This window comes from Rhinolophus sinicus, chromosome 8 (assembly GCF_057876585.1).
Source record: "Rhinolophus sinicus isolate RSI-liver-muscle chromosome 8, RSI-T2T, whole genome shotgun sequence".
Lineage (NCBI taxonomy): Eukaryota > Metazoa > Chordata > Mammalia > Chiroptera > Rhinolophidae > Rhinolophus > Rhinolophus sinicus.
Window position 1 is genome coordinate 30,339,704 of NC_142508.1, and position 27,634 is coordinate 30,367,337.

General features: G+C 42.2%; 1 long non-coding RNA gene and 1 other non-coding gene across 2 annotated transcripts in view; one reads left to right on the forward strand and one right to left on the reverse strand.

Annotated features, from left to right (window-relative positions):
• LOC109436036 (uncharacterized) overlaps nt 1-23,822 on the reverse strand; it is a 100,831-nt gene extending 77,009 nt beyond the window's left edge. The window contains exon 1 of the long non-coding RNA XR_016021961.1: nt 23,324-23,822. This is a non-coding gene — a long non-coding RNA (uncharacterized LOC109436036). The remainder of the gene's footprint in view (nt 1-23,323) is intronic.
• Nucleotides 23,823-24,133: 311 nt separating this feature from the next.
• On the forward strand, nt 24,134-24,252 carry LOC141567977 (5S ribosomal RNA). Its single transcript, XR_012491012.2, has one exon. It is a non-coding gene; the product is annotated as a 5S ribosomal RNA (ribosomal RNA).
• The last annotated feature ends 3,382 nt before the right edge of the window (nt 24,253-27,634 follow it).

The window sequence follows — 27,634 nt, forward strand, 5'->3', positions numbered from 1 at the left end:
GATGACATAGAACTTTCATAGCTGGACACAGGTAACTCCAGAGGACATAGCTCTCAGGAGACCATCTGAGAGCAGAGAAAGGAGATGATTCTCTTCTTGCAACACTATTTGAATCCGATGGCTTCAGCTGGTTCCCATAAGCAATTCTTAGATTTGTACCCTAAATGTTCCACTGCCTCGCCCTAGTCCCAGCCCTACTTTGTGGGCAAGAACAACAGAGTTCTCATTGGGACTCTAGTGTGAAGGTCTGGGTGATGGTTTGGGCTCCACACAAAGTTCTGGCTGAATTGGAAGAATGCTTTGGAAACAAAGGTGAGCACTTCAGTGTGAACTAAAAGAGCTGGAGTCCACGTGTGGTCCACGACGAAAGAGCTGGGCCAGCGCTTACGAGTAAGTTAGCCTTTCCCTACTAACTCAAATGGTCCCAGTGATCAAGTACTAATTCTCCTATATATTTGGATATGTTTCTTGGCTTTCTATTCTATTTCATTCATTTGTCTGTTCTGTCAGTAAAACAATATTTAATTAGTGGAAATTCATAAATCTCAACCTTATTCTAAAACTTTTCTTAACATCATCATAACAGTATACTAGAATGACCTCACAAATAATTCTAATTTTTGAAATCTTGATTATTTTGACTTGGTTTATAGGAAATTATTAACATAATAAGGGAAAGGTCACATATTTTAGATAAATGAGTCTCCTTGTTCAAGAACATGGAGCACTTCTCCATTCCAAAGGTTTATTCTAAGATTCCCTAGTAAAGCATCTATCTATCTATCTACCATCTAACGTGTGTTGATTAAGACAACGAGATCTGCACACCTATTACAATGGCCAAAATCCAGAACACTGATAACACCAATGCTGGTGAGGACGTGAAGCAATGGGAACCCACACTCATTGTTGGTGGGAATGCAAAACGGTGCAGCCACTTTGGAAGACAGTTTGAAGATTTCTTACAAAACTAAACATACTCTTACCATAAAATCCAGGAATCACACTCCTAGGTATTTACCCAAAGGAGGTGAAAACTTATGTCCACACAAAAACCTGCACCTGGATGTTTATAGCAGCTTTATTCATAATTGCTTAAACTTGAAAGCAACCAAGATGTCCTTCAGTGAATAAACTATGGTACACTCAAAAGAAATCCACTATCGAGCCATGAAAAGACAGGGAGGAACACCAGTGTGGGTGTGTAAATAGACCAGTGAACTATCCATTACACACCAAGTATCATTAAACTCACTAGACGAAACTTGTCATGAAATATACTGTTTCCCTGAAAATAAGACCTAGCCAGACAATCAGCTCTAATGCATCTTTTGGAGCAAAAATTAATAGAAAACCTGGTATTACATTTATTATATTATACTATATTATATTATATTATAAAGACCCAGTCTTATATTATAGTAAAATAAGACCAGGTCTTCTATTAATTTTTGCTCCAAAAGACGCATTAGAGCTGATTGTCTGGCTAGGTCTTATTTTCGGGGAAACATGGTATGTACAGCAGGCATTTCCAATGACTAAACTAACATTTAATAATATTGTAAATGAAACTTTGAGAGATCATCTAGCATAATTACCATTATTCAGAAATGCTTTGCGTTAAAGAGAAAGAGGGAAACCTTCAGTTGGCACTTAGTACAACGCTTTCGTTTTAGTTTTCTCAGCCTACACAGACCAGACGTAGCCAGGAATTGTCTGTAGCTAGATGAGTCCTGAGAGATGGGAGTAAACGTCCCAGTAGAGCTCAATTCACTTTTGACGGATGGATGAATGAAAGAATTAATAGATAAATGCACTTGGAGAACTCCCTATTTTAAAAGGAAACTTATAAGAAAAGTGATAATTTTGATGTTGGAATATCATCTTGTAATTTTGCTATTATTAATTTTCAGTGTTCACAATTAGGACCTAATTCTAGTCTTTGTAAAATTGATAGGACATAGTAGAAATATATTCCTTAATTTAGAAAAGGAATGATCGACTTTCAGTTAATTCAAAGAAACTATTTTAACAAGAGAGAGACGATTGGTTTGTGAGATTTCTATTCCTGCACTTCCCAGGACAGTTTCCTCACACTAAACTTTTATGAAAATTTTGCAAAAAAAATTAATGTTAATTGTAGAAATATGAAAACTGATGAGGAAAGAGGAAAGGAAAATATTAACCAAAAATAAATGTGAAAAATAACTATTATAAATTTAAACATAGAGACTTCCCTGTCATATTCATTTAGCTATTTTTTCCCGTTTATAAATCTTGCTTGTATCATCTAAGAGTTGATGTTAGTGACTATTCTTTCTAAATGTTTACTTTCTTTATTTCTGAGAATAGGAATATTACAGAGTATTGAAAAAGACTTGATTTGTAGTTCTTGCCAATTTTCATCATGTAAATACTCCTATTTCTGATTTCAAGCCTCCAACTGTTCCAGAATATTTAGTCTCTAGGTTATGATATGAGTGAACTCCAGCTCACCACTGTTTGGATGGTGTTTTAAACGAAAGCACAGAGACTATTTCAAAGGCCATAGTAGTAATCTAGGCAAGAGATAAACAGACTGAATTAAGGTATGTCGTGCGGGACGGCCTGCGGGGTCTCTGCTCCCGCTCCCCATACAAGAACGCAGGACATGGTGAGGCCAAAAAGGAACACCCACAGAGCCATAGGTAGGGGAGTTATACCACTATATTCTCTCTGGCAGCACTATACTCTCACTGGAGGCTCGATCCACACTGTCTGCAAACCACCATCCACGCTTGCCAGCCCAGCCACCATCTTCTTGCTAGCCCCCATCTTTTTCTCTTCTCTCTGCTAGCACAGCCACAGCAGTTATATTAGTGGCCAATGGCTCACTGGTTACAGCTGACGGCCAACTAGCCACAGCTGATGGCCATCCAATCACATTGATGGCCATTTACTACCTGAGCCAGCACCTGTCTATGTGAGGCCGAGAGCCTGGAAACTACTTTCTGGGGCTCTGCCCCCACACTCCACCCCTACAGGCTCTCGCCTCACAATCTACGCGACAAGCGTCTTCCGCGAGGGACCCTGTGCAAGGAGCCTGGAGGTGAATGCAATATCCTGGACATAGCCAGGCTCTCTGGGCACAGCCAGGGTTTCTCAGGGCACCACCAGTACTTCTGGGCACAGCCAGACTTCCTGGACTTCTTAGGGTACCACTAGTTTTCCCGGGCACAGCCAGGGTTTCTCAGGGCACCACCAGTACTTCTGGGCACGGCCAGACTTCCTGGACTTCTTAGGGTACCACCACTCTCTCTCTGGGAACAGCCCGACTTCCTGGACTCAGCCAGGTCTCTCAAGGCACTGCCACTCTCTCTGGGCCTCTCAGGGTACCCTGCTGGAACAACAGCGACTCACAATCAAGGTGCTTACATATTCTCAATGGTGGCCAGTCAAGACACAAAAGCAAATATCCCCCAGTTCCAACAAACAGTCAAGCTGTCCATTAAATTAGGGATGGAAGGCAATTCCCCATAGTCCATAGTCATTCGCCAAGGCTGTCCTGGGGGTGAGGGATGACCTTGACCTCATCCTCATCTCCCATGGAGGATTCAGCAAGCGTTACCTCCTGGGACTACAAGTCCTGCATCCGGGCTGCCTGAGCAGGAACTTCCCTGGCCCACAGGGCTGCAACAACCTTCGCTTTCTCTGGCCTGTGCTGGTTGGGGAACTGTCCACATCTTTCCACCTCTCCACGGGGCTCCATCCCTCCAGCAGCTGCATGGCTTTTCCTGTGCTGGTGAGAGAACCGTCCACGTCCTCCCACCCCTCCACAGGGGTCCAGCTCTCCGGCAGCTGCTCCTCCTGGTCTTCCTGAGACTGAGTGTTCATACACACAAACTGCTCCACCGTCCTTTGGAGAGCTGTGGACGGCACCATACCCTGCTCGCTGCGCCATTTGTCGTGCCGGGAGACCCTGCTCACTGCGCCATTTGTCGTGCAGGGAGGCCTGCGGGGTCTCTGCTCCCGCTCCCCATACAAGAATGCAGGACATGGTGAGGCCAAAAAGGAACACCCACGGAGCCATAGGTAGGGGAGTTATACCACTATATTCTCTCTGGCAGCACTATACTCTCACTGGAGGCTTGATCCACACTGTCCGCAAACCACCATCCACGCTTGCCAGCCCAGCCACCATCTTCTTGCTAGCCCCCATCTTTTTCTCTTCTCTCTGCTAGCACAGCCACAGCAGTTATATTAGTGGCCAATGGCTCACTGGTTACAGCTGACGGCCAACTAGCCACAGCTGATGGCCATCCAATCACATTGATGGCCATTTACTACCTGAGCCAGCACCTGTCTATGTGAGGCCGAGAGCCTGGAAACTACTTTCTGGGGCTCTGCCCCCACAAGGTAGTAGAAATATGAGACACAGGTTCCAAATAGAATATATAGGAGGGAGCTCATGAGAAAATAACCCTTTCACGTGTCTTTATATCCCTCATATGGACGTAGGACTGCTGTGTTGTGATGGCTTGTTCTGTTAGGTAGAAGGGATATTGTCCTAAACAGTGTGGATATTTCCTTTGTCAGTCATCCAAATGAAAGATACATCTTGAAATAGGAAATGAAGGACTGAGTTGCAGGTCTTTATTAAGAGGTACAGGCAATTCAATGGCCTCTTGGGCATGGACTCGAGCTTTTAGACATGCACTAGGGCAGTATTCTCTAAATTAAGTAGAAGGGATTAGCAAAACAAAATAAAATGAAATGCCTCTGTGTGTATTTTGTTGACATACTAAATATATGTGTGCATGTGGCAGTGTTCTAATATATCGTGTCTATTACAGAAGCTATAGACATATACAATCATTTTCAAAGGAAGATATCATAATAGGTGCAAAGAAGTTCTGATACTTTCTTTCCTCACCCAGTGGATTATTTCTTGTATCCCTTTGTCAATGAAAAACATCCGGCTTAAGAGAAAGCTTATAAGAGTTTATTTGAGCCAAACTGATGACAATAGAGGGGAAGCAAAATCTCAAAGGATTGAGAAAATGCTCCTTAAAATGGCCGTTTTGCAGCTTATTTTATACATAGAATCAAAGGAGGAAGGGTACATGAAATCCATTTTAAATATTGGAGAGGTTACAGATTGAAAATCTCTTACCCTTCTTATTTAAAAAATTATGTTTTAGCTTATATGAGTGTCCATGCCTTGTGTGATAGGCAGAAGTATAAAATGACCCCCAGTGACCCTTACTTTGAGTGTGGATGGAACCTATGAATATGATGAGATATCATTCCTGTGATTATGTGATCTTAAATGAGAAAAGGGAGATGATCCTGTTTGGGCCTTATCTGATCACATGAGACATTTAAATCTAGATCTAGAAGTCCAATAAGAAGTTAGAGATGTAAGTATGAGAGAGATGTGAAGAGAAGGAAATTCTCCTGCTGGCTTTGAAGATGAAAGGGACAAGGTGGAAAGGACATGAGAATGACCTCTAGGAGCTGAAGGCATCCCTTCACCAAGAGCCAGTAAGAAAAAGGAGGCCAGAGTCTTGCAGATACAAACCACTGAATTCTTCCAGCACCTATATGAGCTTGTAAGAGACCCCCAAGGACCAGATGAGCAGCTTGTAGATATCTTAATTTGAGACCAGAATGGAGAGGTTATAGAAGTGTACAATTATGAGGTTCTTATGCTACATGTGAAGTGCTATAATATTATTGGAAGATAGGCTGTGATAAGGGGTGTGTGTGTGTGTGTGTGTGTGTGTGTGTGTGTGTGTGTGTGTTGTGTGTGTATTAAATCCAAGAGCAACAACACAATTAAATATAAAAGAGATACAACCATAAGTCAATAGTGGAGATGAAATGGAACCATTAAAAATATATGCATTTATTCCAAAAAAAAGGTAGGAAAGAAAGGAAACACCAAAAAAGTGGGGATAAATAGAAAAAAAAAATAAGATGGCAGATTTAAATTCAAACATGTCAATAATTCATTAACGTAAATGATCTAAACACCCCAATTAAAAGGCAGAGAATGTCAGCATCAGATAAAACAGCAAGATCCCCTTCTATACTGTCTATAAAGATAAAGAAGGACATTGTATAATGACATAGGAGTCATTAATTTAGAGGACATCCAACCCTTAAAATGTATATATATAGTAAAAGAGCTTCAAAATACATTAAGTAAAACTCATACAACCAAAAGGACAGAGAGAGAGACAAATCTACAATTATAGTTTCAAACTTCAACATTTTTCTTTTGGTAATTTGTAGAACAAGTAGATGAAAACATCAGCAAGGATTTAGAAACACCATCACCCAATTGGACTTAATTTAAATTTATGGAACACTCCACCTGCAGTAGTAGAATGCACTTCCCCTCACCCCCAAGTGCACACAGAACATTCACACAGATAAACCATATCCTGGACCATAATGCAAATCTCAACAGATTTACAAGGATTAAATGACAATGAAACCTAAAATCAATAAAAATATAGCTGAATATTCCTCAATATATGGAAATTAAACAACATGTTTTTAATTGACCATATGCCAAAGAAATCACAGGACAATTAGAAAATATATTGAATTTTAAAAAATGAAATGAGAACTTACCAAAATTTGTGGGATGCTTCTAAAGCAGCTTTAGCAAGACAGCTATAACAGTGCTTAGAGGGAAAGTCACGCTTTCAATGTTTATATTAAAATAATAATTTTCTCAAATGAATAATTTAAGATTCTGCCTTAACAAACTTGGGGGGGGGAGGGGAGAGGACACAAGGCATAAAGAAAGAAATAAAGAGCGGAAATCATAAAATAGCAACAAAAATCAGTAAAACTAAAAATATTAAACTTATAGCCAGAATGATCAAGAAAATACAAATATCAGAAATGAATGAGTGATCATTACAGATTATACAGACGTTAAATAAATTATATGGAATAATATCAATAACTTTATTCCAATAAATATGATTGCATAGATAAAATTTACAAATACCTTAAAATGTGTAAACTATTAAAAGCCATTCAAGAAGAAATACATAACATAAATAGCCATCTATTAAAGATGTATAGCTAAATAAATGCCTTTCCACAGAGAAAACTCTAGATTCAGATGGCTTTATTGATTCAACATAGTACTAGCAGTTCTAGACTGCAATAAAGTCAAAGAAAACAAAGGCACAAAGATTAGAAAGGAAAAAAAATGTACCTATGTGCAGGTAACATGATTGTATAAGTATAAAATCTGAAGAAGTCTACAAAAATACTAAAACTAAATAAGTGAGTTTGTCAAGGTTTCAAGAAACAAGATAAATATACAAAAATCAATAGTATTTCTATATGTTAGCAATGAACATGTGACATCAAAATTAAAAATACAATTTCATAAATAAAATACGTAACAAAACATGCACAGAATTTATATACTGAAAACTACAAAATCCTCAGGGAGAGAAATCAAAGAAAATCTCAAAAAATGGAGAGACATGTTTGTAGATTAGAAGACTCAACATAGTAATGATGACAGTTCTCTTGAAGCAATGCAGATTTAATGCAACCTAATCAATATCCCAGCAAGATTTGTTATAGACATAGGCAAGATTCTAAAATTTATATGGAAAGGCAAAGGAACAAGAATTGCTAAAACAATTTTGAAAAAGAATAAAGTGGGAAGAATAATTCTACATGATTTAAAGACTAATTATTAACTACAGTAATATAGACGTTGTGATATTGGTGGAGGGATAGATATATAGATCAGATAGATATGTAGATCAGTGGATTAGACAAAAGAATGCAGAAATAGACCCACACAAATATGCCTGATTTTGACAAAAGTGTAAAAGCAATTCAATGGAAGAAAGGTAAGCTATTCAGAAAATGATGCTGGAGCAATTGTACATCCACAGGCAAAAACCAACCAACAAACAAAGAATTTTGACCTAAGTTTCACACTTTATATGAAAATGAACTGAAAGTGGATCATTATTTAATGTAAGATATAAAACTACACAACTTTTAGATTTAAAAAAACCCAGGAGAAAAATCTTTGGGTTCTAGAGCTAGGCAGAGTTTTTCTTACCGCTGAATAGTATTCCATTGTGTATATATACCACAACTTAGGCAGAGTTTTTAGACCTAATACCAAAAGCATGGGCTACCAAAGGAAAAATTTGATAAATTAGACCTCATAAAAATTTAAAACTTTTGCTCTGTGAAAGACCTTGTTTTATTCTCTATAAAAGGATAAAAATACAAACTACAATCTGGAAGTAACTATTTGCAAATTACACATCTGACAAAACACTCATAGTATGTAGAATATATGAGGACTCTTGTATACAGGACTCTCAAAACTCAACAGTAAAAAAAAAAAAAAAAAATCAATCCAGTTAGAAAAAGGACAAAACACATGAAAAGATGTTGCACCAAAGAAGGTAAACAGATGGAAAATAAGCACATGAAAATAGTTTCAACATCATTAGGAAAATGCAAATTAAAACTACAATGAGATACCACTTGTGGGGACAGAGCCAGGAGTGCAGTTTCCAGGCTCTCGGCCTCACGTGAAAAAGTGCTGGCTCAGGTGGTAAATGGCCATCAACTGTGATTGGATAGTCATCAGCTGTAACCAGTGAGCCATTGGCCACTAATATAACTGCCATGGCTACACTAGCAGAAAAATGGGGCTAGCAAGAAGATGGTGGCTGAGCTAGAAAGAGCAGATTGCAGCTAGCAAGTGAGGTTGGTTGGTAGAGAGAAGTGGATGGAAGGTTGAAGATCATGTGGCTCCTGCTTCCTGTATCTCCAACCCAGCTGCCAGCGAGACTATAGTGGTATGACTCCCCTATCTATGGCTCCGTGGGTGTTCCTTTTTGGCCTCACCATATCCTGCATCCTTATGCGGGGAGTGGGAGATGAGACCCTGCATATCACCCCACATGCCACCACTGTATACTTATGAGAATGGCTAAAATAAAACCAGAGTCAGTGTCAAATTCTGGTTAAGGCACAGAAACTGAATCATTTGTACATTGCTGATGGGAATATAAAATGGTATAGCCACTCTGGAAAATAATTTGGCAGTTTCTTGAAATATTGAACATGTAACTACCATACAAACCAGCAATTGTACACTTGGGCATTTATCCCAGAGAAATGAAAACATGTTCACACAAAAACCTATACACTAATGTCCACTGTAGCTTTATTTATAATAGCTCCAAACTGAATACAGCCTAGATATTTTCAAGGGATAAATGGTTAAACAAATTCTGCTATGTCCATACCACGGAATACTATTCAACAGTAAAACAGAATGAACTATTGCTACATATCACAATCTGGGTGAATTTTCAGAGAATCATGCTGAGTGAAAAAGCGAGTCCCCAAACTTTACACACAATATGATTCCATTTATATCATATTCTTTAAATGTAAAACTATAGAAATGAAGAACAGATTAGTGGTTGCAAAGGCTTAAGGAGGTGCTGGGAGGTGGGAAGGAAATGGGTGTGGCTATAAGAAGGCCACAGAAGTATTCTTGTGATGATGACAATGTTCTATATTTTGACCTTTTCAAGGACCAAATCCTGGCTATTAAAATATAGCGTAGCATGGGACAAGCCAGGATAAAGGGTCAATAAGATTTCTCTTATTTCTTACAACAGCATATGAAATGACAATAATTTAAAAATATAAAATTTAATTAAAAATTATATATGTATAAAACCAATTATTACGGTGTGGGGACAGAGCCCCAGAAAGTAGTTTACAGGCTCTCGGCCTCACGTGGAAAGGTGCTGGCTCGGGTGGTGGATGGCCATCAGCTGTGGCTGATTGGCTGTGGGCTGTGGCCGGTTAGCAGATTGGCCACTAGTATAACTGCTGCGGCTACGGAGGAGAGTTGAGGATTGCCGAGGAGCCCAGGAGAGTGGAAGAGAGTAGAGGAACAGAGTCGAGGAGAGTGGAGGAGAGTCGTCGGTCGGTTGGCGGAAAGGCGGACAGCAGGTCGCGCAACCGGTGGGCCCAGCCTCCAGTGAGACCATAATGATATGACTCCCCTACCTATGGCTCTGTGGGTGCTCCTTTTTGGCCTCACCATATCCTGCATTCTTATGTGGGGAGCGGGACCAGAGACCCCGCAGGCCGCCCCGCACGACAAATGGCGCAGCGAGCAGGGTCTCCTGCACAACATAGGGCAAAATGTACTCCTCTGAAAGTATGGATACTTAAAGACAGTTTACTCTTTCTCACCTAACATCAATTTCAGAGAGCTTCATTTAATGATTTTATGTCCTGGAATCCTCTATTCTATACAGTTGAAGAGCCAGCCTCTGTTTTATGTATAAATGTTCATATTTCTCCAGACATGCAAATTGTTAGTAAAAATAAAATTCTAACAAAGATGATGTATTTATTTTTCTAAACAATAGGTGGCATCTGAGTTTCACAAATAAAATTGATGATTCTTGCTCTTGTATCAGGAAATGTAATTACATTTAAAAAATTCATTTAAATTTAATTTACGTACATAGTACTCCTCATAGTTTATAGTATGTTTATAATTATTGGTAAACTGAACGAATACACTTTTTTTTTCTAAAATTAACATTGGGAATTTTGCTTTTTTTGGAAAAATATGAAAATAATTTCATAATGCACATTTATGTCCCTGTGAGTACAATTTATACAGTGTATAAAAATACTCTTTTCTATCAAATCATATTGGAAGTTTTAACTAAAATCCAGCAAATTCTCATATCAAGTATTAACTTTTCTAATTTCAGTTAATATTTAGATATGTAGGAAAATCGAAATATTCACTATATGAATAATACATAACTATTTTCTAATAAAATTCGCATTATTTGGAAATATTAGCCTTCCAACTATGTAATTTTGACCCCTTTTATATCTTAGGCACAGACATGTTTTCTTGTTCCCCTTCTTTAGGATTGGAAACTTATTCTGAGGTTATTTTAAGCCCAAGGAATCACAGGTGAGACTAATCACTTCCTATTGCTTTCAGGTGTTCAGTATTGATTGGCTACTTTTACTCCAGCTTAACAACAAAATCTAAAGCCTTCTGTGTCATTTCTCTAGGTATAAACTCACATACCGTATTCAGAGTTGTTGACTTTATTCTTTCCTAAGAACAATTTGACTATATTGTTCTGAATATATTTATATTTTATGTCGTCATTTTTTCATGGTGACTGTGAGCACATAACCCTTGAGGGAAGGCCATGAAGAAAGCTATGACTTCCAGCTTTGCCATGACTACCTGGGTCCTGGCTTTCAGTCTACTCCCCAGCCTAGTAGGATAAAAACCTAAACCCCAACTCAATGAGTTGTAGAAACAATCCCAGGCTTTTCATTGAGAGATTGGATTTGAATCCATGCCCTGCCATTTTTGAGCTCTAAAACCATGGTCAAATTTCCAAACCGATTTAAGATTCAGTTTCATCTAGATGATCTGGTGTGAGAATGAAGTTAAATAATTATGTGTTAGCTATTCTATAACAGGGGCCTTACTCATTTTTTTTTTTTGCTGTTCATTATAAAATAAAAATTTTTAAATGAATTCAATTTATAATTCAAGCTATTGTTAGAAGAGTATTAAATATAAATTTTTAGTAATGCCCAGCTAGCAATTGTCAGCTATAGGAAATAAAAAAAAAAAAAGAACAAAAATGTGGAAGAAAATTTTTCTCATTCTATTTTGGAAGTTAATGCTCAGTGTAGGAGTGTTTTGCATTGTTACAGTCTCACCCTGCTTGATCAAAATACTGCTATAAGATCTTTGAGCTGGGACTTTGGAAAAGCAGCAGTGTCATAAAGAGGGCTGATTTTCACTAGAGAAGTCAGGAGAGATGAGCAATGCTGGAAAGGCTTTGGAACTCTGGGAAGTGTGTTAGGGGAGAAGGGGTGTCATAACTGAATCAGGGATGTGAAGGCATGGCTTAAAAACCTAAACTAAGACATCACCTCACAGCAATATGCTATCAAATCCCAGTCATATAATTACCGATATTCAATAATTGTTGTGGGATATGTGCCATATATCTACCCCGGTAAGGACAGCTTTCTGAGTGGTGGTACTTTATATGTTTCTGAGTGGTGGTACTTTAGTGTCTAGCATGGTAATATATAATCTGATTATGTAATGACTTAAATTAGCTTTTCCATCTGTAAAAATAAATTCTGAAATTATCTAGATTACAAAATAATTTTTATTTAATTCTGAAGTTTTATTTCAGCTTTTACTTTTATGCTCTTTAAGGATTTACTGGAGCTAAATCTCTTTAATCAAGAGTTGTATATTTACTATAAATTCAATGAAGTATAATAGAAAGATAGTGAGGCCCCCAACTATATTTTCTACTTGAGATGGCGGGTATCTTTAAAATATATTTGTAGATGCCAGGTCTAGGTAATGAGGCAAATATTTGCCTAAGACGTTGCATATAATTAGCTTATAAATGAAAAAAATCCTTATAGCAATGGAGGCGACACAATCACTTATTTGAAAAGTCTCAGAATTTAGTATGAATTTGATTTAAATAGGACACAGAGGATAAATTTTAGATATCTCGAAGAATCATGCCTCAACATTTTTCCTTTTACTCCTAAGTTTATGCTGTCTGTAAATTATTAAAGACATTTACAAACTATTTATAACATCCAGTTTTTTTTTTAAGTAAGCTACATTAATTTATTTAAAATTTGGATTCCGTACCAAAGGAGTTGTGTAACTCTTCCGGTGTACCAAGGCTATACACCAGAGAAGCTGCAGCACGAGTTCCTGAACGAGTACCGACCCCAGGTACGTTATCCAGTTTGAGCACGGGCAAATTTACCACCCCCTGCACGTGCTCATTGATACCAATGGCATCAAGAGCATGGTGCTAGGCCGGTACCTGGCGCAGATTGAGGAACGGTTGGTGAGTCAAATTTACCGCGGCGTCATCCCGCGCATTCCTGATTGGCTGAGCATTTCAAAAACGCGAGTTGGGGGACCCAATCACGTGTGAAACGAGGGCTACATCCCGTCTTATTTGCTGCCGAAGCAGCAGCCCGAACTTCAGTGGGCGTGGACTAATCTCCAGCGGGCCGCCCTCAACCTCCAGGAGCCGCAAACAGCTCGTGGAGGAAGGAGCTCCTGGCAGAGACCGTGGCCAGCTTGCTCGAGAGTGCAGACGACAAAACTCCTCGTCCTCGAGGACCTCGGGAGACCCAGTGTACCGGAGTCGCGCTACTCACCAGTACATGGAGCTCGTTAACTGGCTGGTGGAGAACGGCATTACGTCAGAGAGCAATGGATTCAGGAGAACCAGGAAGCCTGTATCTCTTACAACGCGACGGGCAATGCCCGCTCGCAAATCAAGTCGGCTCTGGACAACGCCAGCAAAATCGTGAGCCTGACCAAGACGGCCTCGGACTACCTGGTCGGGTCTGCATCGCCAGAGCATCGAGGACAACCGCGTCCACCGCATCTTTCACCTCAACGGCTACGACCCGGCCTACGCCGGCTCAGTGGTGCTGGGCTGGTGCCGAAGAAAGTTGGGCAAGCGGAACACCGTCTGGCTCTTTGCACCTGCGCCCACGGGCAAGACCAACATTGCGGTGGCTATTGCCCATGCTGTGCCCTTTTATGGGCGTGTCAACTGGACCAGCAAGAACTTTCTCTTCATGATTGTGTGGACAAGACAGTGATTTTGTGGGAGGAGGGCAAGATGACGGCCAAGGTCATGGAGTCGGCCAAGGCCATCCTGGGGGCTCGGCAGTGTGAGTGGACCAGAAATGCAAGCCTTGCAGCAGACTGAACCCACACCGGTCATCATCACCTCCAACACCAACATGTGCGTGGTCACTGACGGAAACTCGAAGACCTTTGAACACCAACAGCCGTTACAGGACCGCATGTTCAAGTTGGAACTGACTTACCGTTTGGAGCCAGACTTTAGGGAAGTGACTAAGCGGGAGGTCAAAGACTTTTTCGCCTGGGCCACCGCCAACGAGCATCGGTCTCACGAGTTTTTTGTGAGGAAGGCAGTCTCCTCCAAAAGGCCCACCCCGGAAGAGTATAAAAGTCCGGAGAAGCGGGCGTGGGTCTCAGCTGGAGATTCACACTCGTCCGAGACAGACGATCTTATCCATTTTGCTCTCAGGTACAAATCAAAGTGTTCTAAACACTTGGGGCTCGATAAAATGCTCTTTCTGTGTAAAATTTGTGAGAAAATGAATCAGGATGTCAATATTTGTCTGGAGCACGGGGCAGAAAACTACAGAATGCTTTCTGGGGGTCAAATTTGTAGAGAATTTGCCAGTTTTTGAAAAGCCAAAAGTTGGCAGAAATCCCTTTGCTGTAATTGATGTAAATATCCCACGCCCAGAGTATAAAAAGCTATGCGCAGTTCATCATATTCTGGGCGGGGGGGGGGGGGGGGGGGGCCGGAGGGCCAGTGTTCTGCCTGTAATCTCACCAATGTTGACAATGTTGATCTCAATAACTGCAATAAAGAACAATGATTGACTCAAACAGATATGGCTGATGGTCATTTTCCAGGCTGGTTGGAGGACACTGTGGGGACAGAATCCCAGAGAGCAGTTTCCAGGCTCTTGGCCTTGCATGGGGAGGTGCTGGCTCCAGCGGTGAATGACCATCAATTGTGATTGGTTGGCCGTCAGCTGTAACTGGTTGGCCAATTGGCTACTGATGTAACTTCCAGTCTGCATTGATTGGTTGGTTGGGAGGCAGAAAGGTGAATGACGGACTGCAGATCTTGGGGATCCTACACCGAGACCTTCTCGTCTGTCCCGGACTTCGAGTTTGCCCCCAAGGCCTCAGAAGAGCAGGTGGAGCCTCCCTCGGTCAGCATCCGCTATCTCACCCGCCCCATCTAACGCCCACCTCTGTTGCATACCCTTCAATAAATGTTTCCGTTTCATTCAAAATGGCCTCCAGCGGTTTCTGGTTTAATGTCACTAGATTGGCACGCAGATAAGCGCACACTCGCGGGCTGGCACGACGCCAACCCTAGCCTCCTAGAGAACGGGTGGCTTTCCCCGGGAGTAAGTACGCTCGCTCGCTCACTGGGCCCGGCGGCAGCAGAACCGCGGAAGAACCGGGGAGAACATGATTGAGTATTAAATAGCATATGGATTTCTTGTGGTGTGGTTCTGTTTTACTTGATTTACTTTTGCAAGCACTATATTTCTAATTAACTGGCCAAATCAAATGAAATCCGCTGAATTTCGAGTGAACATGACCTTTGTGTTCTGTGCTGAAACGTTCATTCACAAACTGTCAAACATCCTATCAATAGTCAATTCCCCTGCCAGTGTGAATCTAAGCCTTCCCCACCACACACACACTCCTGGGGAGAGGATTTAAAGAGGAGGGCATGACATGGCCTGTCACTTTTTATTTATGAAAACACGGTTCCCATGTTTTTGGAACTCGGTTGGAATGCAGTAGCACATTGAAAACACATTGACTGTTCACTTATCTATGAACATGAGTTTATCTGAGAAATGGTTTCCATGAGCAAATTTAAATAAGGGAGAAATATGCTTAGATGTCTTTGTATCGAACAAATACTGCCCTCATACAATATTTCTTTTTGCTGGGTAACCCTGCTGAACTCAGCATAACCTATTGGTGCTGTAAACTGTCTAATAAATCACCAGCCCTGCCATACACTGCAAATAACACAGTGATATGACAAACACATCAGCAGCGGAAATGACTGCTCATACAAAATGATCTAGTGCTAAGATTAATTCAACTTATTGGCATTAGTGAACGTTCTATATTGTAGAAAGTATCGAGGAGATCTTGTTATTCCTGTTCCTTATTCATTTTAGTAATATGGAAGCTAACCCTTTCACCACTAAGCTGTAGCAACTATAATGTTTTTGGTGGTGATTAGCAGTGAGTTATCTTCTTGCTTAGTCCTCATCTGATCAGTGCTGTTTATGGAGAATTTCATCTGCTAGCTAGCTTGAGAAGACTAAATTACAACATGAATGAAGTGATAAAAAACCCAATATGTGTAACATGTAGAATATCCATTGTAACAATCAGAGTCCCAGAAAGAAATAGAATCAAACTCAGATGATAGGAGACTTTAATGGACATAGGATTTAAGGAATTACGGCAAGATTAAGGAAATCAACAAAGACATTGAGGAATTTAGAGACTAGCAACACAGAGACACCTTCACTAGGCCAGTGAAAGCTGGAGTCCATAGACAGAGACAGAAACTAGAGTAGTGGAGGGATGCAAAACACTGCCGTGAACATATCTCAAAGAACATAGGGAATCTCTTGCTCCTCACACCCTCTCATTTACTGATGTTTCCAATCGGCTGAATACAAATGGGAGCCAGCTGGCAAGATGCAATGCACAGGACTCAGCACCATGGATTATAAAATAAGGCACTTAGAAGGGCTAAGAAGGAATCTGGGACAAGGTAGGTAGTAAAGGGGAATAACCAGCCAACTGACAAAAATAAACTACTGAAATAACCTTCTGTAATGGCTACTTCTTACATGAAGTTTTCTACTTTGGGTGATTTAATTGTAAGGCAGATCGATGCAACAACACTCTAAGAGGTTCTTTAAATGAGAACTTAATGTGCTGTGGCTCAGCAACTCTGGTGGTGCCTCAATCCCAAATATCCATTTGCATCTCTAATGTATACAGAGGTCACGAAAAAAGGGGACAAAAAGTGATCAATGAGATTCAGACAATTTGATGGTTAAGAGGGCTCCAATAAAACCTAGTTTGCAGAGAAAAGGAAAATGGGGCCTGGTGATCTAACAATAGAGCCTCAGTATAGGAAGTATAGGTTCTGATTTGGGGCAATTTGACCATCTCTCCCCTTGTTACCTGGGAAATCTGTGCTGACACTGTTATAGTGATGGTGGTGCTGGAACTGGAGGAAGTAGTCTGCCAGGCAGGGGCAGTGCTTTTCCATGGTGCTGTCCTATCCTGAGTTTTGAACTTGCCATTGTCTAGCGGATATGTAATTGAACACTGAGATTTGAATACTGATGTGATTATATCTGCATTTCCCACTAGGTGGAGCTCACATACTGAAGTTACAGCTGAGATACTGAAATTATAAATAAATAAACTATGTGTAAAAGGACAATCTACTAAAATACTGAGTGTGTGTTCTCCCTCTAGCTTTCCTTTCTCTCCAATTTAAATAGGTTGCTAACGTTGGTGATATCTTGCCTTAGGAATTCAGGAAGACTGAAAGCAGAAGGTCCTGAACTAAAAGACTCCTCTTTGACAAAAGCGAAGAAGGATAGTTTCTTTAATAAATCATGTAGGGAAAACTGGATATCCACAAGCAAAAGAACAAAACTGGACCCCCAAAGGCTAAGACTTTTGAAGAGGAAATGATAGAGGGAGAAGGCTACTGAGCACACAGAGAGGTCGGAAAAGTTCCCAGAGATTGGGAAGGGGATAGATATTTGTGTGTTCAGGAATGGTTTATTTTTTTTCTTGTTGGCATCACCGAGTGACAGTAGGCCATTACAACTGGGGTTCCTTCCCATTGTCCCTGATGGTTCCCATGTCCTGAATGTGGCATGGATGCAGCAGAGGTCAGAGGAGCAGGCCAACTGGGAGAATGATTGTCAGTACAGATTGATTGCTAACGACCAAGGGGCCTATCTGTATGTTGTCACACAGCAGCCTATCTGTCTGTTCCCTAAAGAAAGGAGAGTCTGTGAGACTAATCCTTTCAGGGACTTTGCTTCACCTTTGTGCTTACACCTTATGTCTCCCTGTTTGGCCCCAGGGGATGGCTGGTCAGCCAATGACGGGTAAGATTCCCGGGGAGGGGGGGCGGGGAGGACAACCCAAGCCATGCGCAGCCATGTGGGGACCAACAGGAGAACCCACGAGGTTGATAGAGTTGGGCACAGACCCCCACTTTCCCACAGCTAAGGAGAGCTTCTGCCTTTGTGGCTGCATTTCTTCCCACAACTTGCTTGGGAAGAGATTCAATGATGTGATAACATCAGTTCTCCATCTATTCATATCAGTAAGTTTCAGCATAAAGGTTTTGTCCCTTAGGGAGGTACATCCTGAAACTGATGGTTCCGCTGCTTGCAGGCAAGGTGTTCGAATCAGTTTTGTAGTATAATGTGTGAAATTCACAGACCGTGGAGAAAACGATGTTACTTCCTTGTGTGTGCATCAATAAAAGCCACAAGGAGGCCCAATTTGGGGCTCTCAGTCCTTTGAGGTTGTGAGATTCTTGGCCCCCTGTTTCATAACTTTCTTGATTTCAGTTTCTTTCTTAACCTTTAGCCACCCTTTCTCGTTCACTCACTGCCTGTGTTGTGCTGGACGCAACACCTGTACTTCTGTACAACCTTGCAGTGAAAAAGAAGCCCCAAGTGTAATTGGGTTGAATTGTCTATCAGCATGATCAATGGGTTCAGAATCGTAATTAAATTAGTTTACATAAATTTGATATAGTTCTTGAATAATTGAATGCGTGGACTGAGATTCTATGACCTTACCAATGATCCCTATTGTAAAGGTTTTTTCTACTAAATTTCCACAAGTCATTGAGTAGAATCTGGTTAAAAGTTTTAGCCAGTGTGGTGTCAGTCATCTTTGTTCTTGTCCAAGTTGGATTCCTCTTTTTTTTCTACCTCAGGTCACAGGAATCCTCATGTGGTTGTTTAGGACCTTTATTCTCAGTTTCTACATATGCACCTACTCAAAGATTTCTCTAAGCAAAGCCTCTATCTAGTGATACCTATGAAATCCTGCCTACTAAATGTGCTTTTGAAAAATGCTGGGTATCTGCCCTACTTCTTTACTTTGTATTCAGTCTCAGTCTACATCCTAACATCCTCAAGACACATCTCTTCCTATGTCTGCAGAACCATGTAAAAAGTCATTAAAGCCAATTTCTCGTTGGCTCAATGGACTCATCTTCTAACATTGTACTCCAAACCCCTCCTCCCATGGCTATCTCATCCTTCTCCGTGACTCTTGACTGTGCTTGCTTTAATCCTGTTTCAATTTTCTCATTATTCACTTATTTGCATTTGAAAACCCAATTCTAGATATGATTATATGCGGTATAAGATAACATGGGGCCAGATTTCAAACTATATTACAAAGCTACAGAAATCAAAATAGTATGATATTGGCATAAAAACAGACACATAGATCAATGGGCCAGAACAGAGGGCCTAGAAATAAACCCAGGCATACATGGTCAATTAAATTTTGACAAGGGCAAATAGGAATACACAATGGGGAAAAGATAGCCTCTTCAATAAATAGTGCTGGGAAAACTGGATATTCACATGCAAAGAACAAAATGGGACCTCTTCCTTACACTACACACAAACCCAACTCAAAATAGACTAAAGAATGTAAGAACTGAAACTGTAAATATCCTAGAAGAAACATAGGGGATAAGCTCCTTGACATTGGTCATGGCATGATATTTTGGATTTAGCACCAAAAGCACAAGTAACAAAAGCAATAATAAACAAGTGGGACTACTTCAAACTAAAAAGCTTTTGCAGAACAAAGGAAATTATCAACAAAATGAAAAAAAAAATCTATGGCATGGGAGAAAATATTTGCAAACCACTCATCTAATAAGGGGTTAACATCCAAAAAAAAAAAAAAAAAAAAAAAAAAAAAATATATATATATATATATATATATATATATATATATATATATATATATGGAACTCATACAACTCAATTGCAAAAACCAAATAACTCAATTAAAAAATGGGCATAGAAATTGAATAGACATATTTCTAAAGAAAATATAAAGATGGTTAATATGTATACGAAAGGCTCAATATCATTAATCATCAGGGAAATTAATCACCATTACTAAAATGAGATATCACCTCACACCTTTTACAATGTCTATTATCAAAAAGACGATAGATAAATACTGGCTGACAAGGATATGGAGAAGAGGGAACCCTTGTATACTGCTGGTGGGAATGTAAACTGGAAGTGGTACTATTAGGATCTGTCGATTGTTATGTATGTTACTATCTTCTTCAATTGTTTTATTGTCTCTACTTAATAAATTACATGGGGTTTGGAATTTAATTTATTTTCTTCCTCTAGAACAGAGTTTTTAACTGTGACACTATTGACACATTGGGACGGGTACTTTTTCACTTTAGGAGACTGTCTTGGGCATCGTAGGATGTCTAGCAATATCCTTGGCCTCTACGCATCATATGCCAGTAAGCATTCCTCTACCCCCATCATGACAACAAAAACATGTTTCTAGATGTTACCAAATGTCCCATGGGGCAAAAATCACTTCCAGTTGAGAACTACTGTTCTGAAGAAGCTGGTATGATAACTTATAGTTAAATTTCTTTATTGATATGTTGTTAATATGCACAACACTGAAAATTTTGTATTCCCTTTTTTCTTTCATTTGTATGATGAGTTATTTAGCATCTGAAAGATGCATTGATAATATTTTATATTACAGCAGTTTCTTTTAGCTCTACAGATATAAACCTTGGGGGAGGCTCTTTTAAAAGGGCAACCTTTAGATTAAACAGAAATGCATATAAATGTAACTTATTCTTGTATATTTTGATGTGAATATGTTCACATATAAATTTATCATTCTATTATATTTAAGAACAGAAATGCAAATGAATAGTGGAGTTAATTTAAAGAATAAAACAGAAAAAAATTGTGTTTGGTATTTTAGTACCCCCCCACCCAAAAAAAGGAGAGCTAAGAAATTGTAGTAAAACTCAAAATGCCAGCATTTTGAAGTAGCTTGTTTTACATACTGAAAAATCAGATTTCCTCAAAAGGTAATATTTTGAAAGTTGTACTGTCATGCAGGGTGCCATGCGGGATCTCAGGTCCTGCTCCCCACATAAGAACTGAGGATATGGTGAGGCCAAAAAGGAACACCCACGGAGCCATAGAAAGGGGAGTCATACCAGTGTATTCTCGATGGCGTCTGGGTTGGAGACACAGGAAGCAGGAGCCACATGATCGGCAATCTGCCCTCCACTTCTCTGCCAACCAACCCACTCCACTTACTAGCTGCAATCCGCCAACAAACCAACCTATCAACTCCCTAGCGTAGCCACAGCACTTATATTAGTGGCTAATGGATAACTGGGTACAACTGATGGCCACCCAGCTACAGTGGATGGCCATCGGATTACTGCTGATGGCCATCTAATAGCCAAACCAGCATCTTTCCACGTGAGGCCGAGAGCCTGGAAACTGCTCTCTGGGACTCTGTCCCCACAGGACCCCAAACCACACCACCTGCCGGAGGAAGAAATGTCGACTTCTCATCTTCATCACCTGAATTCTTACAAGACATGCAGAGGGGTGTTTTTCAAATACTTCAAATGCTGCCACGTACACACATTCCTGGGCTTGACAAAAACCCAACAAGTGGAACAGGTTAGATGGAGAAGTTTCTACCCAACACACAGAAAAGCCTTCTAACATCTAGAACTGCAAACTCTGGAACGTTCTCAGCCAGAGTCTCACCCCAGGGATGTGCCAGGTACAAGCAGGAGGGTCCAGGGCCTGAACGGACTCAGGAGCTGAAGCCTCAGGAGCTGAAGCCCTCACAGTGGAGGTCGCCTGTCACCTGAGGGCATGGCTATAGTCCAAGCTCAGGGACAAGTTCAGAGTTGTTGCAGGAAACTGACTTTGCTGGTTTCTAAGTGGCAATGAACTCAACATACAGAACTGTTTACTTAAGCTACTCATTTGCTGAAAAGAGCAACGAAAAAGGAACATGAATAAAGGGGGCCAAATAAGTCCCACCAAGGACAGGCACCAAATGAGTCCCACCCAGCACCTGGGTGCAAAATAAGTCCCACCCAGCACCTGGCCGCTAAATAAGTCCCACGCACACTATCAGCGCCAAATAAGTCCCACCCACGTCACCAGTACGAAATGTTCCCACCCACCACACCAGCATGAAATAAGTCCCACCCAATACCCAGACGTGAAATGTCACACCTATCACATGGTCATGATTTATGTCATCACATGGGAGTGAAATATGTCTCACTCATCGCATGGGCATGAAATATGTCACACCAACCACACGGCCGTGAAATATGTCTCATTCATCACACAGGAGTGAAATGTGTCTCACTCATTACACAGGCGTGAAATATGTCAGTCATCACACAGACATAAAAAAATGTCACTTATCACACAGGTGTGAAAAATATGTCACTTAGCACACAGGCATGTGATAACACTAACCCTAACCACCCTAACCCTAACCCTAACCCTAAAACTATAAAACCCAAAAACCCTAACCCCAACTTTAACCCTTACCCTCTAACCAAACACTGAAACAGAACCCGAATCTCTAAACCCAAACCTCTAATCCTGATTCCCTGAACTCTGTACCCGAAACCTAAATCTGAATGTGAACACGGAACCCAAACCCTGAAACTGAACCCCAAAATCGAACCAGAACCCTGAAACTCATACCCCTAACCTTGAACTTCTGAACTCTGCCCTCTAAATCTTGAAACAGAACACAAACCCTGAATCTAAACCCAAACCCCAAAGCCCAAAACCGAAACCTAACCCAGAACCCCGGAACCCTAAATCCATGTACCCAAAACCCAGAACTGAAACATGAAGGCAAACCCCGAAACCGAACTTAAACCCTGAAAACCAAATCATGAAACCTGAACCCTGAACCTCTGAAACCCAAACCTCTGTACCCTGAACCTCGAACTGAACACAATCCCGAATGCAAACCCGAACCCCAAAACTGAACCCAAACCCCAAAACCCAAACACAAACCAGGAACCCATGAACCACAAACCTTGAACCCCTGAACCCCGAACACAAACATGAACCCCGAACTCGAACTGAACTCCTAAACCAAACCCCAAAACCAACCACAAACCCTAACACTAAACACTAAACCCTAGCCCTAAACTTTTTTTAATTAAAATTTATTGGGTGACAATTGTTAGTAAAGTTACATAAGTTTCAGATGTATAATTCTGTATTACATCATCTATAAATCACATTGTGTGTTCACCACCCAGAATCAGTTCTCCTTCCATCACCATATATTTTATCTAAACCGTAAACTGTAACCCTAACCCTAACCCTAACCCAAATCCGGCGAGATGCAGGGTCAAGAGCCCTGCGTGAGAGCCAGGGACCATATTCACGGGAGAGCAAGAAGGGAGAGCGAGAGGCGCCAGAATGTTTACCCACGAACTGAGGTGTAGTTTGTTTTGAGAGCTTTGCTTACCTCGGTATTTGCCGTGGAGACACTGCTGCTCTGGGGACAGCATCGACGTCCTTCTGTACCTGCTTCTTTCAGTATTTCCCAGAGAAATACTGGACAAGGGAGGAAAAGGTAAGGAGGAACTTCCTGTGCACAAAATCTGCTGAGTCGTTGAAGGGGGATGTTGAGCTCCAGCGGACAGAGGAGAGGCAGGGCTTGGTGTGGAACACTGGTATTTGTTATGTGAAGCAAGATAGGGTTTAGTGTCATTGTACTACGAGTAGCTGTTTATTGTTTTCAGTGCCATTCACGTAGGTTTAATTTTAAGCTCCATTTTGCTTCATTGATGTATGTGGTTTATGTCAATTCCACCCTGTTTTGCTTATTATGTTTTGTATTTTGTCGAGGACCTGGATAATCATATTAAAAACTCTCCTTTGTCTATTAACACATTTCAAGTTACTCACATCACCCAAGGACCAATAACTACTAATGTAGTTTTCACATAACATGCCGAATGCTCCCAAGGCGAGGAGCTTCACCTCCTTGAGTGAACTTGGGTCTGCATGGAGCTTGGCCTCTATTAAATGTATGTCTTTCTGCTTTTATGGTCCGGTTTTCATGTTGTTATGTAGAATTGTAATTTACTTTCTGTCAGAGCCTGCACACGAGAGGAAAGGTTCCTGAAGTGGGGAGTGAGCAGGCGGAGGGCGCAGCGCCGGCGGAGCCGGCCCGCGAGGAGACGCTCGCCACCCGAGCGGCCCAGCAGCACGGCGCACGCTCACGAGGCAGGCCGGGAGCAGGCTCTTGGGGCGCCGGCAGCCGGGTCCCAGCGTCTACGGCCATACCACCCTGAACGCGCCCGATCTCGTCTGATCTCGGAAGCTAAGCAGGGTCGGGCCTGGTTAGTACTTGGATGGGAGACCGCCTGGGAATACCGGGTGCTGTAGGCTTTTGCTCGCCTCTCCTTTTGCGCCGCCGCCCCGGCGTGGCTCCCTCCGAACCCCTGGCGCCCCTTGCCCCTCTTCTGCCGCCCAGCCAGCCGAAGGTACCCCTGGCCAGCGGCGGGTCAGCCGCCCGGCACTACAAGCTCGCAGCCCGGGCCGCACGCCAGGCCCGTCGGCCCCGGCTCCCCCCCACACCCTCTTCTCAGTCCTCTTCGCTCCCGCAGGCCGACAGCCCGCAGCCCTTCGCCGAGCCGCGGTCGCCGCCGTCGCCGCCGCTGCCATCGCCGCGCTCCCTCCCGCTCCCCGCCCCCGCCGCCCCCAAAGCCCAAGCCCAGGGCTGCCTGCCGGCGCAGGCCTCCACCAGGCTTTCTCCATCCCAGGACGTGCCGGTCCTTTGCACCTCGGCCCGAGCCCAGGGGACGACCATCCCTGTGCCTGCACCTGGGCCCCGAGACACAGGATAGGCGTGTCCTCCGGCAAACGGGATGCCCACCCGCCCCGCCCCACCGGGGGCCTCTGTCTCTGCTGGCAGGCACCTCGCCCCACACCCCCGCGCGCGCGCGCGCGCGCGCGCCCCCTCCCGTCTCCCACAAGAGCCAGGAGCCCTCGGTTCCCGCCGGCCGCAGTGGCCCCGACACACAGGGGAAAAAGAGCCGGGACAAACCAGGGGACGGAGAGAGCAGCACCCCAACACCCCGCACGCCCTCGGGCTCCAGGAGAGACCACCATGTCGGAGCCTGCCGACGAGACGAACGGTTCCTGAAGTGGGGAGTGAGGATTGAGAAGAAAATAGACAAGAGACAAAGATGGGATCGGGAGGGCGAGCAGTTCTGACTAGACTGCTGCGCCTGCTTGATTTTTCAGCATTCTTTTATACAGACAGAAACAGGAAGGTTACATAAAGCGGCTGAGGCAGCAAGTACAGATTAGTTATGTTTTTCCAAAGTTTGGCCCTGACTGTCTTTAGACCTTTTGAGATTGTCCCATTCCCAGAACAGCAGGTGTCTGTTTCTGTTTGTTCTTTATGCTTATCGGAGTTCCCCTCAGCCATCCTCCCAACCTCTGCTTGTAGTTACATTTTCTTAACGCTTGATGCTCCAGCTCCCCGCAATTCCCCCTTTTTTATTTTTTGAGATCGTGCCTGGCTTAGGTGGTCAGTACAGACATTCTCACTTACCCGTCATTGGATATCCTTCATCAAAGCGATCGACTCCTGTCTTAGGTTGTAAGACATCCACTGATCATTACCCGTCATTGGCTACCGATCTCCTTCGGGGTTAGACAGGGGCAGTGGCTTTTGGTTTATTAGCCATGTGGAGCCTTATTTTGTGAATTTCTCCATAAATATCTGTGACTATCCCCATCACAGCTTCTGTGATGCAGGGGAGGAAACATAGTATCAGGAGGATCACAACAGGCGGAATTACAAGGGGAGGGGGGCATAATTTGAAGCATTGAAGAGTATGATGGCAATACATTGTGAAAACTAGAGACAAGTTTGTTGAGAGTATCAGCTATATCGGTGTTTAAAGGAGAGGTCTCTTGCAGTGTCAAGACCTCTTTATGAAACTGGATAAGATCAAGAGTAACATTTTTTTCTTACACGGTCTGTGAGACTCGTACCTCATAGCAGAAAAATGTTTATTCCAATCACCCTTTGTCTGTTAACAGCCGAAGCATAAAGTCCCATGATGTCTTACCTTCTCAGGGTCAAGTCACCCATATTGTAACAGTTCTGTTGAGATAAGTGGAGAGAACTGATCTTCATTGCCCTCATGACTTCTCTCACAATCAGGTGAGAGAGGAAAGCCAGAGACAGCAATGGCTTTTGCCAGGCAGGGGGAAGGGGAGGAAAGGCTCCTTTTTGGATCTTCTAAGGCAGCTCATTGGGGGTCCCCACTCGGTTCCGCCCGGCTTAGGTTGTATCTCCCGTGAGATATCTTACCCGTCTTTGGCTGCAAACCATCTTTGGGGGACCAGACAGAGAGACATAAGGTGTAAACACAAGAATGGAACAGTAGGGGGCGTGGATGGGTATCTACAGATGTCTTCTCTTCTGTGGGCTGTCGCTCATGGTATGGTTTAACACCGACCAGGAATTCACAAAGGTTTTTCTTCCGGACCTGGAGAAATACAAGCAAAGCCTCTTCCCCGTGTTATCTCGCGGGGAGAAGTAGGATCAGCTTCCCCACGTAATATTTTAAACAAAGGTTGTAATTCACCGGTTGTCAACCGCAACTGAGGTCTAATCCAGTTAATGCCTCCCAGTAGCTTTTGGAAATCATTTAACGTTTTTAAACAATCTCGCCGGATTTGTATTTTTTTGAGGCACAATGGCCTGAGGCATTAAACAATATCCCAGATAAGAGTAAGGAGGCACTTGCTGAATTTTTTCTGGGGCTATAACTAGCCCATAATTGTGGAGCTTTTCTTGTAAATGAGCAAAAGCAGCAAGCAACTTTGGTTCACAAGAGTGGGCAAGAAGTATGTCATCCGTGTAGTGGATGATGTAAATATCTGGAAATGTCCTTCGGGTAGGTTTTATTGCAGCTGATACAAGTTTTTGACATAATGTAGGGCTACTAGCCATTCCCTGAGGTAGCACTAGCCAATGATAGCTCTTAAAAGGTTCTTGTAAATTAACGGAAGGAACACTGAAAGCAAATCCAGGGCAGTCATCAGGATTTAAAGGTATAGTATAAAAACAATCTTTGAAGTCCAAAACAATTTTACATGTGTGTTTTGGTGTGGCTGCAGGACAGGGCAAGCCTGTCTGTAAGGCTCCCCTTCATTTCATGGTTTTATTAACTTTTTCTAAATCTTGTCATAATCTCTATCTACCAGATTTTTTTTTTTTTTTTTTTTTTTTTTTTTTTAATAACAAAAATGGGAGAATTCCCGGGAGAATTGGAGGGGGCAATGTGTCCCTTTTTAAGTTGCCCCTGTACTAGCAGCTTGGCGGCTTGAATCTTTTTCGGTTGATAGGGGCCTCGGGCAGTGGATCTAGCCCTGCAACTACACTTGGAGGAGAGCTTCATTGTAACCCAGGCTTCTATTCTGATTGAGATTCTAATAAAGGCCCAGTCTGTTGAGCCTGGACTAATTGCATTTGAACAGAGAGGGAAGTGAGTGCAGCTTGTAATCTTTGCACCTCTGCTTCCCAGGGGGATCCAGTTTGGGTTGATCATTCTCAGAGTATCTGATTCCCTCGTGTTTAGGATCGATCACATCCCTAACCAAATTCCATAAGGAAAAAGTATCTACTGGTACTTCAGAGGGTCCACGAGCATCATAATATCCCTGTAAACGCTCTCTCACCTTTTCCCAAGTTTCTAAGTTTAAAGTCCCTTCTTCGGGGAACCAGGGACATATTTGTACTACAAATTCT